The sequence below is a fragment of the Neovison vison genome, chromosome 4 (assembly GCF_020171115.1).
Source record: "Neovison vison isolate M4711 chromosome 4, ASM_NN_V1, whole genome shotgun sequence".
In the NCBI taxonomy this organism is placed as follows: Eukaryota; Metazoa; Chordata; class Mammalia; order Carnivora; family Mustelidae; genus Neogale; species Neogale vison.
The window spans coordinates 190622354-190641112 of record NC_058094.1 but is presented as its reverse complement, the minus strand read 5'-3'; the positions used below and the strand labels follow the sequence as shown (position 1 = coordinate 190641112).

Here is an 18759-nt window from a genome sequence, read left to right as displayed (position 1 = left end):
TCCTCCCCCTCGATTTCGTCTCTTCAACCTAAAAAGCTACCCAAATCTCTCCTATCCATAAAAAAAAAAAAATGTTTTTCACCCCCGTTCCTCTTTCAAGTTCTTATCCAATCTCTTTCCTTCCCTGCACTGCCAAATTTTCTGAGAGAGAATGCCATCCCTGCTTGCCTACCTCCTCTACTCCCTGTGGTCTGATGTTCACCCACGTCCACCCACTGAAATTGCTTTATTTAGGTCAGCAGTTACCTCCCAAGTGTCAGGTCTCTTCCCAGTGCTCCTCCTGCTCCAGCACCCTGAAGCACTGGCTCATGTCCCCACCTGTGCTTCCTGGGATCCTGGCCATTCCCTGACTCCCGAGGCACTGCCACCACCTTTCACTGACCCTGACCTTTATGTGTTCCCTAAGTCCTTCTTCTTGATTCTCTCCTACCTCCTCTCCACTCACAGTATCCCATCTTCAGCCATCCTTCCATTCAAGGAGTGGCATGGCATTCTACCTCGTCCCTTTGACTTGGAACCATGGGGGTAATCCCAGACTTCCTCAGCCCTTCTTCTGGATTCCCATGTCCTGTGGATCCACCAGTGCATAAGAAGGGGCCAGCTGGCTTGTCCTGCTATGACCCGCTTCCCAATACCATCATCTCTTACATAGACTGTGTCTGTCCTTTAATCGTTTTCTCTGAATCTGGACTCAGCCCACCTGAAAGTTATCTTTCCCCTAACAGAAACTCCCTCCCTCCCTTCTTCCTTTCTTCCTTTTAAAGATTTATATATTAATTTGAGAGAGAGAGAGAGGAACCAGTGCAGTCCAGGGCTTGATCCCAGGACCCTGAGACTATAACCTGAGCTCCAGTCAAGAGTCAGATGCTTGACTGACTGAGCCATCCAGGTGCCCCAGAAACACCTTTATAGAACATAATTCATCTCATGATACATCTACACTAAAAAAATCTTAGCCTCTCTCTTACAGAGTGATAATAAAAGCTCTACATTCCATTGCAAACCACTTTTCCAAACAGAATGTCTATTGCACTCTTCAGCACACCCCTATTAACTGTTAATTATCCTCTTGATGGCTACCTAAGCATGCTTTGTGCTTCCAAGTCTTTGTCCTTACCCATGTTCCCTTAGCAAGGAAGACCCTTCACCCTTTTGTTGACATCCTGCCTATCCCTCAAAGCCCAGCACACGGGCCCTGTGGAGCTCTTCCATGGGGTTAGAATTAATTGATTCCTCTTAGGCACACTTTCTTTTTCCCTGCTTTGTAGCACTTAACCATACTCAGCCATACATTGAGTTTGAAACCTCTTTTTGGCAAATTAGCTTGCTTTAAACTGGCCCCTGGCCACCTGTTTTCCCACCTCATGGCTGATTTGAGGTCATAATGCAGAATCCTAGATGAACCCATTGAAATCCATGGTCATAGACCATATTGAGTTATCTACACTTTCTCCTCCTTACTCCTCAGAAAAAGGACAAATTCCTCTTCACTCTTCTACCCCAGGGCACCTACCAAAAAAATTACATAGGTGCTCAACACATGTGACCTGGATTAGATCTTTTATCCATCCATGAATGGAAAATGGAAAGGGGCTAACAATGTTTCTTTAAAAAAAAAAAAAAGCTGATAATGTTTTAAAAGGAAAAAGTACATTCTATAACAACTTTGCAAACTACAGAACAAATTCAGTCCATAAGTGAAGGGCACTGTGTGGCTAAGGTGAGATAGGAGAAGAAGTGAGTCTTCAGAGTGATGATATCTTTTAGGACTAGGGAAAAAATGGAGCCATTTCCAGAAGAGAAAAAAAAGGGAGGTAGAATTTCATTTGTGTGGCTTAAAAACACTTTTAGAGTTTATTTTGGTGGTATTTACTGCCTGACAAAAGCCAACTAATTTTTTCCTGCTGGCATGTGCCTTCTGCACAAAGACCAGGGGCCAAGAAGCCTGCAAACACATTCACATCTCAAATCAGGCTCTGGCCGAGTCTGGGAGACCCCAGCTTCTAGTTGTTTATGATGTTAGTTACCCCCTCTCTGCCCCTCCCTTGTTTATGTGAGATGGAAGACCCTCGAGCTCCTTCTATAAAAAAGAAAGGAAGATATGATTATCTGTTTTGTGACAGATAATCATATCAAAAATGGGCAGAAGATATGAACAGACACTTCTCCAATGAAGACATACAAATGGCTATCAGACACATGAAAAAATGTTCATCATCACTAGCCATCAGGGAGATTCAAATTAAAACCACATTGAGATACCACCTTACACAAGTTAGAATGGCCAAAATTAGCAAGACAGGAAACAACATGTGTTGGAGAGGATGTGGAGAAAGGGGAACCCTCTTACACTGTTGGTGGGAATGCAAGTTGGTGCAGCCACTTCAGAGAACAGTGTGGAGATTCCTCAAGAAATTAAAAATAGAGCTTCCCTATGACCCTGCAATTGCACTACTGGGTATTTACCCCAAAGATACAGATGTGGTGAAAAGAAGGGCCATCTGTACCCCAATGTTCATAGCAGCAATGGCCACAGTCGCCAAACTGTGGAAAGAACCAAGATGCCCTTCAACGGATGAATGGGTAAAGAAGATGTGGTCCATATACACTGGAGTATTATGCCCCTTCAGAAAGGACGAATACCCAACTTTTGTAGCAACATGGACGGGACTGGAAGAGATGATGCTGAGTGAAATAAGTCAAGCAGAGAGAGTCAATTATCATATGGTTTCACTTATTTGTGGAGCATAACAAATAGCATGGAGGACATGGGGAATTAGAGAGGAGAAGGGAGTTGGGGGAAATTGGAAGGGGAGGTGAACCATGAGAGACTATGGACTCTGAAAAACAACCTCTGAGGGTCTGGAAGGGGCAGGGGATGGGAAGTTGGGGGAACCAGGTGATGGGTATTAGGGAGGGCACGTATTGCATGGAGCACTGGGTGTGATGCAAAAACAATGAATACTGTTATGCTGAAAAGAAATTAAAAAAAAATACAATATTTGGGGTATCCGGTGTGGGGACAGATATTTAAAATAAAATAGCAGCATCCTGTTGATTAAAAAAAAAAGGAAGACTTGCCATCTACAGTGACATCAAAGGGCCCATTGCTACCCCTTTGCTGGTAGAAACTTGATATTTCAATAGAATTTTAAGAAAGCTGTTGGGACAAAGTGCTATTGGGAAATTCACCAATAGCTAATGACTTCATTTATGAAGTCATGTAGTGCAGTGTGACGCTTCAGAATCACAGACATCTGGGAAGAAAAAGAAAGGTATGCATATAGATGTTCATTTCATTGTTATTTATAGCAGCAGGAAAATGGGAAATAATTCAGCAAAGAGGATATGATAAATTAACTTATGTGCACATTAATTGATATGTTAAATTTTTCAGTCATTCAAAATGATGTTTGTGAATGGTGTCTAAATATAAAAAGGCTTTTTTTTATATTATGCTAAATGAGGGGGAGCAGAATGCAAAATTACACTTAACTAAGTAAAAATAAAAACTAAGAAGGTTTAAATCTCTTCAACAATGGTTTCTTCTGCATGATGTAATTAATTAAAATTTTTCTTTTTTGTTATGTTTTTAATTTAGTACATTTTCTCTAGTGAACATATATGTTCTTACAGTTATAGTTTTAAAACCAATTTTAAAACATGGGGATGCAGGACTGTCACCAGGCTCCAAATCTGGTACAATTAGTGGTTCTGGTCTAGAGGGTATTTTTTTTATTTCAACATCCCGTGTTATAAATTCAAGCAAAGTTTTGTTTATTCTTCCTTGAAATAAAGCATGGGTTTAAGCCAGCTGTCCTGGCTTAGTCAGTCCCCGAGTCTTTATCCTGAGGTTGATTGGTACAAAGATCAAAAGCCCTCTGAGGCTCCATTGTAGGAAGACTCATTAACTGGAAGGGAGTTCTGAACAGATGTGACATCCTTGAAAAAAGGAGCCAGACAGCAGACAGAGCTGGGCCCAGCACCTAGACTGCCGAAAACATGGATTTCAGGAGTGCTTCCTAGCGCCTCCTCTTCCCTCTCAGGCTGGGGATTGTAGGGGTGGGAGGAGGGAGGAATGGGAGACACATGAAATTAGTCACTGAGAGGTTTTCAGAGATATCCTCTTCTCCTAACTTTACCATGATGTTGGGTAGAATGACAGAGGAGCACTCAGAAGAAAGCTTTCGTTAACTTCTCTAAGTATAAAGGTTTGCAGTAAGATTTTATATTAGGGGCCAGGTAAGGTATCAGAGCCATCTAGGGATGGTGTTCCTGGTGTTTTGTTACTATATCTGCCTCTCAGGAGTTCATAGCAGTGGGGAAAGCTCTGGAAAGAGATAATTGCAGAATAAATGACACGTAGGAGAGTGCGGCCTCATGTGTTGTATAGAAGCAACTTGAAGGAGGTAATTCCATAGAGGGAGGACCTTCCTTGGGAGGGCTTCAATATATGGATAGAAGCTTACCAGGTGAGCAGAACAGAGATGACTGGGGAAAAAAAGAAAACATGAAATTTAAGAAATGCATGAAGAGAAGACATAGTAAGTGGTGCTTTATTACTTTCGAGATACTCTGGCTGTATTTTTGGGTCCCAAAGACTTGAAGGAAATGTGGCAATATGTGAACAATTGTTATAGCACACTTTTGTTAAAATTTTATTTTTAAAATGTGTTTATTTGAGAGAGAGTGCACATGCACTTGTAGAAGGGTTGGTACACACAAGGGACAGAGGGAGAGAATTGCAAGCAAACTCCCCACTGAGCATGGAGTCCTGACGAAGGCCTGAGATCATGGCCTGAGCCGAAATCAAGAGTCAGATGCTTAACTGACTGAGCTACCCAGGGGCCCTACATCATAACACTTCCCAAACACTGGTTGAATGCATGGAGGCCAATTTCTTACTTACAGAAAGTCCAAACTGGACTTTCTGGTGAAATATATTTTTTCTGTGTATGCACAGAGCAGTTGAGGTATCTCACACACAATAGATTCCCCCCAAATATAAGCAAGAGCATTTACTCATGGTTGAGTGTGTGTGATTATTTGAAATATTTCCTCTATAATCCTCATGCCTGTCACTGTGTCGAGAGAATTGTAGGCAACGCATTTTGGAAATCATGTTTCATATTTGCCTTAGGACGACTTGGAAGAGGAGCGTTTTTGCATGTAAATGGATTGGTTATTGCCCTTTGGGGCCAATTTTTATTTATATTATCAAATTAACTCCTTCCTGCAGTTGCTAGCTTAAAGATACAGGCAAGTACTGAGCAATAAAATAAAATTATATTTTTGCGTGAATTTAATTGCTGCACAAATTAGGTCTCGGGGCTCATTCTTTGTGAGAGTTGGGAATAACCTGTCAATATCATTTGCCTAGAGGGTTATGATTCACATTTCAAAGTTTCCTTTAATTGGAAGTACAATAGAGAGCGGTTTGAAGTGATCTGGCTCTTACCAGCTGATGGTTTTGAAGAACTGAGTTGACGAACAAGCCTGTCCTCATTGTGGCAGTGTGGTTTGACAGGAGCACGCACACTCCAAGTGAGTTTTCCTAGAGAGCTACTGGGTCGTTGCTGATATACATGGAAACTCCGGGCACATCGTTGTAATGTGACTGGCTTCTGACAATGTCAACTTCTTTATCATGGAACAAAGTAAAAATAACTGGGTTTAAACAGGACTCGCCCTAGAATTCCGTATTGTGATCCTCCTGGTCCTGGAGGTATCTGGCTCTGTCCAGACCTACTGGACCCCTGTTGAAGCCCTCAAACTCCTTCTGCTCTGCCCACCCCCTTTCGCGTCTCAGAACATGATCCCCGGGAACTGACTACCTCTGTGCTAGAACCTCCTCTCCCTCCCTCCTTACCTGGGTGAACTGCATCTACTCACCTTCTTGATCTGGGTTTCCCTCTGGCTAACAGCAAACCCTCCATCACTCCCCTTCCTCTCTGACTTACCCTGTTCTGTTGCAGTGTGATCCCCTTTGTAACAAGAGACCAGGACCACAGATTATCTGTGAATCTGTGAGCAGAAAGAGCAGAGAAAGTAAAGGCATCAAATGTTAACTATTTGATAAAACACAGATTTAATCTCTACCAACCACTGTGAAATTGGTTCTCTTATTGAGAATATCAGAAACTAAATTTTTTTTTCTCGAAAGGTGAAATCACTTGTGTGTGAAATTGATATGTGTCTCAGAATTGAAAGAGGTTTACTCATGCATGAGAGCTGAAAACCAAGAAGAATGTGATAACAGCCCCAAAGCTTCCCTTTTCGTGATGGAGAAGAAGCCGTTTCTCATTTTGTGTCACCCAGAGAATATCCTACCTTTGGCCCAGTAGTTTTTTACCACCATATTGCCAGTGGACATGCTTGGCAAGGCTGAGTTAAGGATTTTGGCATTTTCATTTTTCCTTTTGGCATGATTTTTCATCAGCCTGCATTTCTGGAATGCATTTCCATGGTATATTTGGAAGATTCAAGCTGGCTAGATGATATGCTTTGAGAATTTCACCCAACTATTGCTTTGAAGGCACTCCAAATTACAACAGATGCATCGTATTGGGCCCTGCTTTTCTGGCCCTCATGTCATTCTCAGGTCATCCTGTTCCATTTGGTCAAGTTTATCACACCTCAAGGATTTCCACACCTTGATTCTCCAACCCCATGAATGCAAATCATAGTCGCCTATCAGAAGTCAAGCTCTGGAAGAGGAAAGAATAAAAGATTTATTTATAGACACGTTTGCATTTTATAGATCTGGTTTTATTTTGGTGTTTGTAGTTTTTGCTTATATTTTAGGCATCTTTAAGGGAAATACAAAAATGGCAAAGTCCAGGGGAAGTAATCCTGATCACATTAATGTCTCATAAATATGATTTACAAAATATGAGTCAACCTTAGAATGCTACTGATGTAATCCCACCTCCTCCAAACAACTTGCTTATGGGAGCTCAGAGGCAGTGGCATAATAGACTGCTTGTGGTACTTCACAGACCCCAGTTTGAATCCTGAGTCCCAGCCTTATTGGATGGTGACTGTAGACATACTACTTAAACATTGTGGGTCTCAGTTTCCCTTTTTAGAGAATGGGCATTTGTTTAATGGTAGCGGCCCATTGTCAGTACTGATTATACACTTGCTGATATTTCTCCCATCCTCTCATAGATGTCAAGGCTACATCACATTAATGCTTAGCATCCTGGGACCTAAAGATACACTGACATTATAGCAGACTTGGTAGGTTCTGATTTATCTCCCCATGAGGGTGAAAAAAAGAGAAGCATCTACCTTTGTATGGTGATTTTCTATGGAATATTGTTATGGGTATCTCCCCTTGGGGGTAAAAAGATATATAAAAATTATCCTGGCCAAGTTTAGTTGAAGTTTGGCATATATCTTGGTTTTAAAATGCACCATGTTATAAAAAAAAAAAAAAAAAAGGAAACAAACCAGAGATAACTATCTACTGGCTAAGCCAGTAGAGGGAGTGTGCCTTAAGAAGGCTAAGATATAGTTAGAGGTAAGCCTTGTACAATATATACTCCAGAATTTTTCTGAGGCTCAATTTGACCCTCATGCTATTCCTTCTTAAGAATCAGTTGACCAAACAAAAATGGGGTTCAGGGTAGCCATGTCATGAACTAAGGAAGTTATCATCATCACATCCCTTGCCAGTGATGAACACACTTCCTGTTGAAATGGATGCCCAGATTATGGAAGTAATCTGTTCAGGACCAGCAGCAGGAAAATGAAAGGATTTACTATTAGTGCCTCCTCTCTATAGCCCAGTATGTGGAATCCTCTCCAGCTCCTTTTTAAAATGCTCACTATAAATGGTGTTCCTTTTCGTTAAGACCAATAGGCAAACTAAGGGAAATTTAGCCAGCTAGTTTAGAAATCATTCTACAATAGTCACTTATTTTTTGTCCCCAAAATTCATATCCCTTAACAATTCTTTTTTGATTCGTGAATTTATTTAAAAAGTACTACAAAGGTATATGAATTACACATCAAATTTGGTAATAATCTATTCACTAAATCATGTTTGCGGAAAGAAATAGAATTCAATTAGCTTGAATCTGCCCCCAAGAAAGTGCAGGGTAAATAGTACCAGCAATGGCTACCCAGCACAAAGCGGAGATTCCAGGCTGTCATGTGGGGGTGAAGTAGAAAGAGATTTCTTCTGATTTTTATTCAGATGCCCAGGGATGATTCCCACCCGCCCCAGATCTTCCAGGTTGGTGTTGCGGTTCCCTTCTATCTACAGATGGCTCATAATAGCTCTGAATGTGTCCAGAAGCTTGATGGCATACCACTGATAATACATTTTGAGCTTCTCTCGTGCAGGGCCATTGTACTGCGTAGCAGTTCTTGGGGGCTTGTTCAGATATCAGACCAATAAAATGCAGGTTTCCCCTTTTTGAGGTTCAACAGCAGCTCTGAGTCTCGTATAGACCCTTTCAGTGCAAGTCTAGAAAGGAAAGAATACCCAGCAATGGCCAAATTAGCGAACAGCCTATGATCTCAGTTAACAAAACTACTAGACAAGATTCTATGGAAAAATTCTTGGAAGTTTCTCCAAAGACCGTGTAGCTATTTGGTAGAAAGTGACCCCTGTGAAAATGTAGGTGAAGCAGCTTATTTTTCAGAACTAACACCTTGACTATCTTGGTGAACCAAGGGCTCTGCTTGCTGGCTTTTGAATAGATGAGGAGGGTAGAACAGACGGAAGGCCAAAAAATATTCTCTACCTTGCAATTTGGTCTTAAAAATGAATTTTCAAGGAAAAATTTTGAGGAAAATTTATGACATTTCATAGTGTCCACGATAAATACTACATGATCTACCTGTGTTATTGTTGGTGGGTCTGATAGCATCTCTACCCGCCTGGTGAATTTGGTCTTTAAGAAATCCCATGTTCATTCTTCACATGCCTGTCCTAGGAACTACTGAACCCCATACTCTGCAGTGGTACCTACCCTCAACTCAAGAATTTGTAGTAAATCAAAGGAAGGTGACCTTGGTCTGATGTAGATGTAGATATGTGTCGTTTGGGATGGCTGATTCTCAAAAACAAACAAAAAACAAAAAAACTCTTCTTCATTTTGTACATTGAAAATGAATTCATTTTCTTTATGCAAACATCTCTTAGCAGTGATTCTCAAGTTCTGGTGTATGTAAGAATCCCCTGGAGAGCTTGAGGAAATGTCCCTAGATTCCATTCCCTGGGATTCTGGTTCAGGAAGAATACAGTAGGATCCCAGGAATCTTCATTTTAAGGAGAACTCCCAATGACAAGATCCAGGTGGTCCCTGTCGATCACACTTGTAGAAGCTGGAGCTAGAATCCCTTGGTTCAAATCCCAGCTCTGCCACATTGTGTCTGGGTCAACTTGCTCAAGTTACTTTGCCTCCGTATGCCTCGGTTTCCTCATTCTGTACAACAGGGGAAATGGTAGGGCGCCTGGGTGGCTCAGTGGGTTAAGCCGCTGCCTTTGGCTCAGGTCATGATCTCAGGGTCCTGGGATCGAGTCCCGCATCGGGCTCTCTGCTGAGCAGGGAGCCTGCTTCCTCCTCTCTCTCTCTGCCTGCCTCTCTGCCTACTTGTAATCTCTCTCTGTCAAATAAATAAATAAAATCTTTTTTAAAAAATAGGGGAAATGGTAGTACCTCACAGTATTTTTGTGAGAATTCAGTGAGTTAGTTCATATAAAGTACTTGGAATGCTATCTGGACTGTTAATTGGCCAGTAAATGTTAGCTAGACCAGTCCAACAAGTTATAGATGCCTTGAAATAGTTTATTTCATATGTTGAGTTATGTAGGTGTTTTGGGGGGGCTGGGAATCATTTTATGGAGTACTTCAATGGTTTGTCATTCCTAATAGGATGAGAGCCAACATCCTTAATGTGGTCTCTAGGACCCTACATGTCTAGCTTTTGCCTCCTGTCCGAGCTCATCTCACATCATCCTTCCAGCCTTCTCACTTCTATCAGCTGCAGCTGGTGTATTTCGAGTTTCCAAAGATGCCATACTTCCTTCTAGGCAGTGTTCATCTAGACAGGCCCTCACATGTGCTATTCCTTATGTCTGAGACACTGTTCCCCTCACTTTTAGTTTATTGATTTTTACTCTACCTTTAGAGATTTAGCTCACCTTTAGAGATTTATCACTTCCTCTGAGATGCTTTTCCTGAACCTAAGTTAAATCCTTTCATTTGTGTTCATGGCACATAGCTCTCCTTCATACCCCATATGAAAGTTATACCTTCATATTTTTTCCTCCTCCACTCAAGTTCTTTTGCCATAAGGTAAAAACCATGCCAGTTTGTTTGGTCACAGTGCTTGACATATAAACACTCAGAATTTGTGGAATAAATGATTAAATTTTGCTTGAGGGAAGACCAGGTTGGAATGCCATGTTGCTACATACAAACAGTGGTATTTGGAGGGTCTCAGGAGGGTGAGAGGACAGGGGGTAGGTGTCCTCATGGCAGAAGAGAGTAGGCAGAAGAGGGTCAATATGTTCCAGAGTGGCGGTCAAAAGACCTGAGATAGCCACCGTCCTGGGTGGTGGAGGTCATGTGGACAGAGCTGAGATAGATGGCCAGAGTTGGGTTTGGGTGCGAGACAGGATGAACATAGGTGAGAATTCCTATCCGAGCTCACAGGGGCAAAAAGAGATAAAATGGAAAATCAGGATTCAGATTCCTGAAGGGACAAATTCAACATCAAGACCACTGTGCTAGAGTAGAGCACTTGGAGATAGAGGAGAATGGGGTTTGGGCTGGGAGTCCTTTCAGAATAAAGGAGGCTCAGAGTTACTGTTGCTTATGAGACTGTAGGTATGTGACAGATGGATAGTTCACTTGGCTTCAAGAGCCGGAGATGTGCAAAGCCCCCTCTGAAACTTTTACTGTGTGTCATTGATGGTCCGAGGGCACTGGGTTTGTAGAGAGGCCTTCAGGAAGGAGAAGTTCTTGAAATTCATCATGATGGGACGGAGAATAATTCCTTTCCTTCTAACGTAAGCCAAAGTCATAACCTTCTTTGACATTTGCCATCTTCAATCAGTCTTTGTAGAGTTCAAGCCTTCCACGTGCACACAGGTAAGATTACCACCATCCAAGTCCCCTCTGGTGTCTGACGGGGCCATGTAGCCATTTATTGCTCAGTGGCGGCCCCTGCTGTTAAGGAGAAAGATAGCAGATCCAGAGTCCGTCATTAACCCTGGTACCTGTAACTAGGCGATTTTGGAGCAAACAGGAGAGGAGTCAGGGGCCAAGTAAATGGACTCGCGACATCCCCAGGGAGATCCCTCTCCCACCACGTGTTCAGCGTGCCTTCTGAGCTGCTAGCGCAAGAGAAGGAGCTGAGCCTAAAGGTTTGGGGCTTAAAAATCTTCTACAAGCTTCTCCGTTCAATCGCTTCATTACAGAGGTTTGCTAGGAACCATCACAGTGCCCTCTGAGAAATGCCAGTGCAAACTTTTCTTTGGGGGCTTTCAGGACTCTCAGGTGACAAATATCTTAAAAGATAACGCCCTCACTCTTGAAGTTAATTTACAATACATTTTCATTAGGGGTGGAGGCGCAGTGTCGATGTTTGTTTACATTCTGGACAGGAATCCGAGTATAGATCCTTCTGTAGGCGTCCCGCTGGGTCGCCCTCCTGTGTGCATGCATCTCTGAGCGCGCGTGTGCTGCATGTAGGAAATAAGGCAGATATATGCCATTTGTGGGCAAAAAACTGCATGGGAAGAGAAGAAGAGAGAACGCAAACTCACTATCACATAAAAGTAGGGAGAGGGGGCGAGAGGAGATTGCCGTTGATTATGGGTCTGGCAGCAGATGTTCTACACGAATCCAACTCGCAGCAGCCAGTCTGTTTCCATGGCAACAGAATCAGTAATTATTGAGCCCAGGCGCTCCCCCCTTCCTCCCAACAAGGTGGAGGCTGATGAATATGAACTATCTCCAGCCCATCACCAGCTCTTTCTTTTTCTCCTTCTTCCTCTTTCTCTCTCTCTTTTTAAAGTTCTTTATAACAAAAGTGGAGGTATTGAGGAACGCCGAGAAGAGGAGCTCTGTGTTTATTGATGAAAGAGCATAGGGCACAATATTGAAATGAAGGGATTATTTTTCTCTTGTGATACTATAAGAGAAAAGCTCTTCCTAGAAAAGCCGATGATCTCTGAAGATGCTAAATAAATGAGCAGGAGTTTCCCTGAAATGGAGGCTCCCTTTGATTGGCTGATCTTTCTGCAATTCCTGCCAATCGGAGCACCCCTGGGCTTGAGCTCCATAAACATAAGCAAAGCTACATGCTTATTCTTCTGGACTCGAAGTGTGTGCCATTCAAAGGTGTGCGGCAGGTCTCCATTCACATGGCTCGACTGGAAACCTGTTTTGTGAACAAGCTTACTCGGGAACCATCCGGTATTCCAGCACATTGTTCTTCTGGGGGACGGCTCTAAGTCATCTGGTGGCGGCAGCAGCTTAGCAGCAGTCTTTGTAGTTGGGAAGGATGGACTTACGGGAGCTTGGTGAGTAAACCTCAGTCTTACACATCTGTCCGCCGGTATCCGCAGCCGGCGCTAAAATGCAGCTTTGTCCTATTGTCTGCCGAGAAAACTATGAATTGCAACGAGCACATGGAAGAGCGGGCATTCTGGGGTTCCTGTGATGTGTGAGCTTCTGTATTCCAAAGGCTGCATGCATTGCTTGGGTAGGATCGGATTTGTAGTTGTATTATACCAGAACACTGGCTTGTCTAGTTAGGATTAGGAGGAGGAGTGGAGTTGTGCTTTATCTGCCTGGGTATAGATCCATTTCTGAAGAACATGCTTTTAAAACTAAATTAGTGAGAGTCATCCTGTGCATTGCTGGGAAGAGGGAGAAAGGTGCAGGCACAGAGCTGAACAGTAAGCAGCTTGACTGTGTTGCCGGTGTCTGCATTGTGAAGAGAGATGTTGTTACGATGGTCTGTCAAACACTTCTTCAGACCCCCAAGCTCAGAAGGGGGCATCTGTTCGGCGTGCACTGCTGCTCTCGGCTTGGAAAGTGTGCAACCGACCTAGGTCATGCCCCTGACTTCTGTCATGAAACCAGTCTCTAAATCAAAATATGTTCTCTCTCTTTTTAAAAATTAATTGCAAAGATGAGCTCAAGTGCAGTCAGAGAGATTTTAGCTGCCAAAAACCACGCTTCCAAATGACTCTGTTTTGCATCCTTTTCAGCCCCTGAAAACCAGACAGGGTTTGCAAAGTTATATTCAAGGATTGGCTCTTCGCCAGGGAAGGGCTGCTCTGAGCTATTGCTTTCCTCCCTGGGGTTTAATTTTCTGACACTGGTGATGAAATTCTTGATTTCTTTGGGTAGAACCAGGAAAAAAAGAAGAAGGCAGTGCTGTAAACAGGCAGTGGAGAGGCAACATGGGGAAGGAAAAACTCTCTGCCTTTAGAGACCCTTCTAGCTGCAAACTTAAAAATATATGTGGCAAGAAAGAACTCAAGCACTGGGTAGGATTCCAGGGGAACTATAATCTTTCTGAACACGGGGAGGAGAAGCATTGCTTTCGGCGTGGGTGTGGGGAGCGGGGGCTGAACTTGGGGCTTCCATCTCTGCATAAGAACCTCTCCCCAGCATCTCTGCGGGTTTTGAGGCTTCATCACTGTTACTTTTTTTTAAAAATGTAATTCCCCATCTCATGTGCCAGGAACACTGACAGCATACTGCATGTCTTCTATTTACAGTTCACTTGGGTGCAAACAACAGAGGGAAAGAGAGAGGAAAGCCTTATCATCTGGTTCAGAAATACTTGCATGTGAAATAGTTGAACATGGGAAATCTTCCCAGCCAGTCCTTTATAACAATGTCCTTTTGACAGAAGAGAGTGTTGTAGGTCTTCACGTGGCTGTAGAAGGGGATGTGCTGTGTCCTAAATGGGATCTCTGGTGAGTGGGTAAAGAAACAAAAGAGCTAGGAAGGTTTCTCCTGGAGAGGACCTGAAAGCAGGGCGAGGGGGGTTGGAAGAGACCTGACCTGCTCTTCGGACCTGATGCCATGGGAAGAGATAGCCAAGTTTCCTCCCCGTGGGTGACAGCACGGGGAACCCGGTCACTTGGCCAGGTCAGTGACCTGTCATGCTAGCTGAAGACCCCTCTAAAAATAGAGGCTGTCTTCTGATCCCAAGAGGCTCAAGATGGTGTGCCAAATTGAGAAATCCCCCTGATCGGAGGCAAGTGTATGCAGAGGAACTCTACCGATTACATCTCACTCCTAGGCACACCTTGACCCACGCCCAGTTTTGAGGAAGTCTGGTTTTTAAGCGGACGTGCATTAAATGACGTCATTTCATTAGAATGACCCTCCCTCCTCTTTCGGTCTCTTCTCTCCCCCATTAGCGTCACTGCCATGAGTGAGGCACTGGCACCTGTTGGCAAGAATGAGAGAAGAAACAGCCTTTTATGGAAGCACTAAAAATGTTTTTAAAAAAATTAAGGATAGTTACTAACCTATTTTTGGATCATGAAAGTCTTAAGAATTTGCGAATGGATAAGGAAGATGTGGTCCATATACACTATGGAGTATTATGCCTCCATCAGAAAGGATGAATACCCAACTTTTGTAGCAACATGGACGGGACTGGAAGAGATTATGCTGAGTGAAATAGTCAAGCAGAGAGAGTCAATTATCATATGGTTTCACTTATTTGTGGAGCATATCAAATAACATTGAGGACATGGGGTGATGGAGAGGAGAAGGGAGTTGAGAGAAATTGGAAGGGGAGATGAACCATGAGAGACCATGGACTCTGAAAAACAATCTGAGGGGTTTGAAGGGGCAGGTGGTGGGAGGTTTGGGGGAGCCAGGTGGTGGGTATTATGGAGGGCACGTATGGCATGGAGCACTGGGTATGGTGCATAAACAATGAATTCTGTTACACTGAAAAGAAATTAATAATAAAAATATAAAGTTCCAAAAAAAAAAAAAAAAAAGAATTTGCAAGCTGTGAAACTCTCCCCTGGCCCTAAGAAAACCCATGAATGCGTGATCACATTATAACTCTGATGACAGCCCCCATTTCAGGGTCACGTAGGATCTCTGTCCCAGGTAAAAAGCCAAGAATTTATTATACCCTCAAGTTTCTTATCTCCTTTTTGCAAAGGGCTCGTTAAGTACTGCCCGGCCCTGTGCCAGTCAACTTCTGACGCAAGTGGTGGCCTCAGTCCTTGAATGAGGTCCTGCATGTTCTCACTGAGGGCTGGAACGAAGAAGTCTTGGGAACAGTTCTAGAACATGGTGGTTTTTCACTTCTCAGCTTGTGGTGTTGGTGAAGCTAGGATCACAGGGCTTGAAAGGAACATATTCCTTCAGCTACCAGAACAGCTACCTGTTCAGTCCTGAAGGAGGAGGCTTCTTCCTTCTGCCTCTGCATGGTGTTTGTGGGATGTGGGATGTATTAGAGGCTCATATGGAAAGGTAAAGAAAAATGAATTTGCTCAGATTTTCACGTGACTGTCAGGGTTGCCTGAGAGGTCACAGTGAATACGAGTATGTTAAATCCAATCCCTGAAGTTCAGCACTGAGAATTGGAATGATAGAATCCATGTCCCCTAGCAATTGGATTGAAATCAGTCACAACGGGAAAAGCTAACCTGCCCTGAGCATTTGCAGTGTGGCAAGCACTATCCAATATGCATGGAGATGTAGTAACTCACTGAAGCTTTAAAATAGCCCCAACAGGATAGCTTTTATACCTGTTTTCTAAATGAAGAGATCAAGTCACCAAAACATCAAGGAACTGGCCCATGTCTACCAAACCAGGACGTGGCAAGTGGTTTGTGTTTTCACACATGTTGATTTACCTGTTCGCTGCATCCATGGATGGAAGGAGAGAGAACGGACAGGGGATGGAGGTCTCCTCACCTCTCAGTCCACCTGGTTGAACCAGACCATGGGGAATTGAATTCAACCATCATTGTGATAATTAAAGTCAAATTAGAAAGGCCTTTTCAGGTGGTTGGGTGAATAGTTTACAGTGTCATTTAGGAAAAGATGTTGGAGTTAAGTAAAACGTCGTTACCAAAATGCCCCATTTGTTTATCCCTTTGTGTTACTGTATGATATGCCACCTTGTTCTGAGGAGTGTTTCTTTGACTGATAGGATCTAGGTCAGTTTCCATATGAGACAGTCTCCTCCTGGGCCATCTGTGGGAGGTGGAAGGTCATCAGATCCATGGCTGCCCTTTGCTCGATTCACAGTTGCTGTAGCAACAGTGAGGCCCCTGAAAAACCAGGAACAACAGTGCCTTCAGTCTGGGGGCGTGCATGACCCGCAGTGGTCGTGGGAGTCACCAAGGCCACCATGCTTTCTGAAGATCCTGCAAATAGACCCAGCTCAGAGAGAGATTCCAGGTAGTGGTGGAGGATGTACATGGATGAAGCAGCTGAAGATTCAGAAGATTAGACCTGAAAATTGTTGAATGTGACACAGTTTTCAAACCACGTTAGTCAGAGTTGGGGGCGTTGACAGGACTGGGGAAATGTGGACCAGGGTCGGTGGGTGAGTGAGTCCTCCACTCCCATTTCTATCTGTTTTATAAACTGACATTCCCACCGAAGATTTAACTAATGACAAATGGAGGGGAAGGAGTTAGGCCACTAGACAGAGAAAGAAAAACTATTGATGTCCTTGAAATTTCCAGCTTGACATATAAAGAAATAGCAGACCAGAATGTACAAGCCAGATTGCATTCAATAGAAAAAGAATCTGTAGGGGTCTCAGTAGCAGGTTTTAAAAATGTGGGCTATTTGCTATGCATGCCTAATATTATGCACTTTCTACTATTATACTAGGTACGTGAATGTGTAAAAGACAATTTCAATAGCTATTCAAAAAAAAATAATGTCCTACAGGGATAATATGGCCGATCTCTTTCTAGAACAAAACTGTCTATGGAAATACAATGCAAGTTCTGTGTGTAATTTCCATTTTTTTAGTAATCACATTTAAAAAGTAAAAAAAAGAAAAAGCAGGCCTATAAATGTTAATAATATATATAGTTAACCCAGTATGCCCCAAATATTTTAGCATGCAACTACAAAATTATTAACAAAAATATTTATATTCAATTTTTTTATGTTAAGTCTTTGAAATCCAACATGTAATTTACACTGACAGCACAACTGAATTTGGATACTGAATTTTCACAGGAAATCTGTTTTTAGATTTCATAAAATTTATAGTTAAAAAGGTAGATTCACGTACCCAACTTCTTCCAAACATACACAAAAGTTTTTTAATAACTGAAGTATCAATTTTTAAATATAGATTAGCTAAAGTTAAATAGAACTTGTAACTCACTTGCATAGTCATACTAGCCATGTATTTCAAGGTTTCCATAGCTACGTGTGGTTAGTGACTAGTCTACTAGACGGGGCAGTGCTGGGCTCTAAAGAGCCCTCCTGCTCTACCAGGCCAGTAACTTCTATCTCATCATCATGCTATAGCTCCTTCCTCTCTTCTTCCTCTGTGAAGTACCTAGAAGACTTGCCCTGGCGACAGAGAGATTAACAGAACATTAGTATTCACAAACTTGTTTACTTTTGCCCTTAACCATTGTACCTGCAACACTCAACATGTAGAAAATCTTGGTTTTTCCATTAGTCTGTTTGGCCTAGAGGAATGTAAAGGTGTACCGTTTCCTATTGCAGAAAGTCAACATTCACCATCTGTGGCATGTTTCTGTCCACAGATATGGTGGCCCCACCACTCACCACACGTTGGGCTGCCACCTTCAACACAGTGTGTTCAGGACACGTGGGTTTAGTTTTAATAATAGGCTAAGCAAACCTTGATTGAGAGGGTAAGTCTGCTGCAAACAGATAATTTGTTATGAAGACAAGTATAAATTGAGGCTAAGGGATGATTTAATTGCTGTCATCTTACTCAATTCTGCAAATTTTGTTTAGCTGGAAAATATTGACTAAGTAGTTCTTACAGTTAATTTGGTCTTAAAATCCTTACCTTCAACATCATATGTTATTCTATTTATTCACTCCCCCAAGGTTTTTCCTTTTTAATGTAAAACCAATTATGAAAATGTAATCAACCTTTTCAGGAAGCTAGATCCAAATCATGCTGCAAAGCCTTCTTACAGGCATCCGGTCCCAGCCTCCTGGAGATGTCCTGACATTGACAATCGCAGCCGGATCTGCAAGTAGAAGGATATAGCTCGCTCTGCGTTTGGTCTGCTTAAATCTTTGGTTAATAAAGAGATCTTTTAGCAATCTCACAAAACATTGAGAAAGGGAAGAAAAAAATCCCTACAGTTCAATACCATCCCTAATACCAGGGACACCTTCCAGTCCAGCTATACCCATTTCCTGCACGTTGGACAGAATTCCCAAGGAATAGGCCTTGTGCACGTAACACTCAGAAATGTTCGCTGGATTGGGTTGTGTGGCCTCTTGGCAACTTCTTTCTTTTCATGGCACGATTTTATCATCTTTCCTGAGGCAACACTGGCAGCCCAAGTAAATTAAACCAGAGGCAAGGTTGAAGCTAAGAGTGAGATGACTTGCTTTGTGAATCTCCTGTTTGGCCATACCAAAGACTATCATGAGTGGAAGGAGGTGCTGTGGGATTTCAGTGACCACAGAGACACTGCGAAATAGCTGTCTATTACATAAGTGAAATTAGCATCACAATAATTATCTTTGAATTGCCACAGGATTTTGAAGTCCACTGATA

General features: G+C 42.7%; 1 protein-coding gene across 8 annotated transcripts in view; it reads left to right on the top strand.

The window, feature by feature from the left end:
• The window catches only part of ELMO1 (engulfment and cell motility 1), a 526031-nt gene that overhangs the window by 380813 nt on the left and 126459 nt on the right, over positions 1-18759 (top strand). The window contains exon 1 of one of the 8 annotated variants that reach the window (XM_044246384.1): positions 12321-12547. The exons of the other annotated variants lie outside the window; for them this stretch is intronic. The gene's annotated coding sequence lies outside the window, so the exon portion shown is untranslated. Of the gene's footprint in view, positions 1-12320; positions 12548-18759 lie in introns of those variants that run through there. 8 annotated transcript variants of the gene reach the window in all.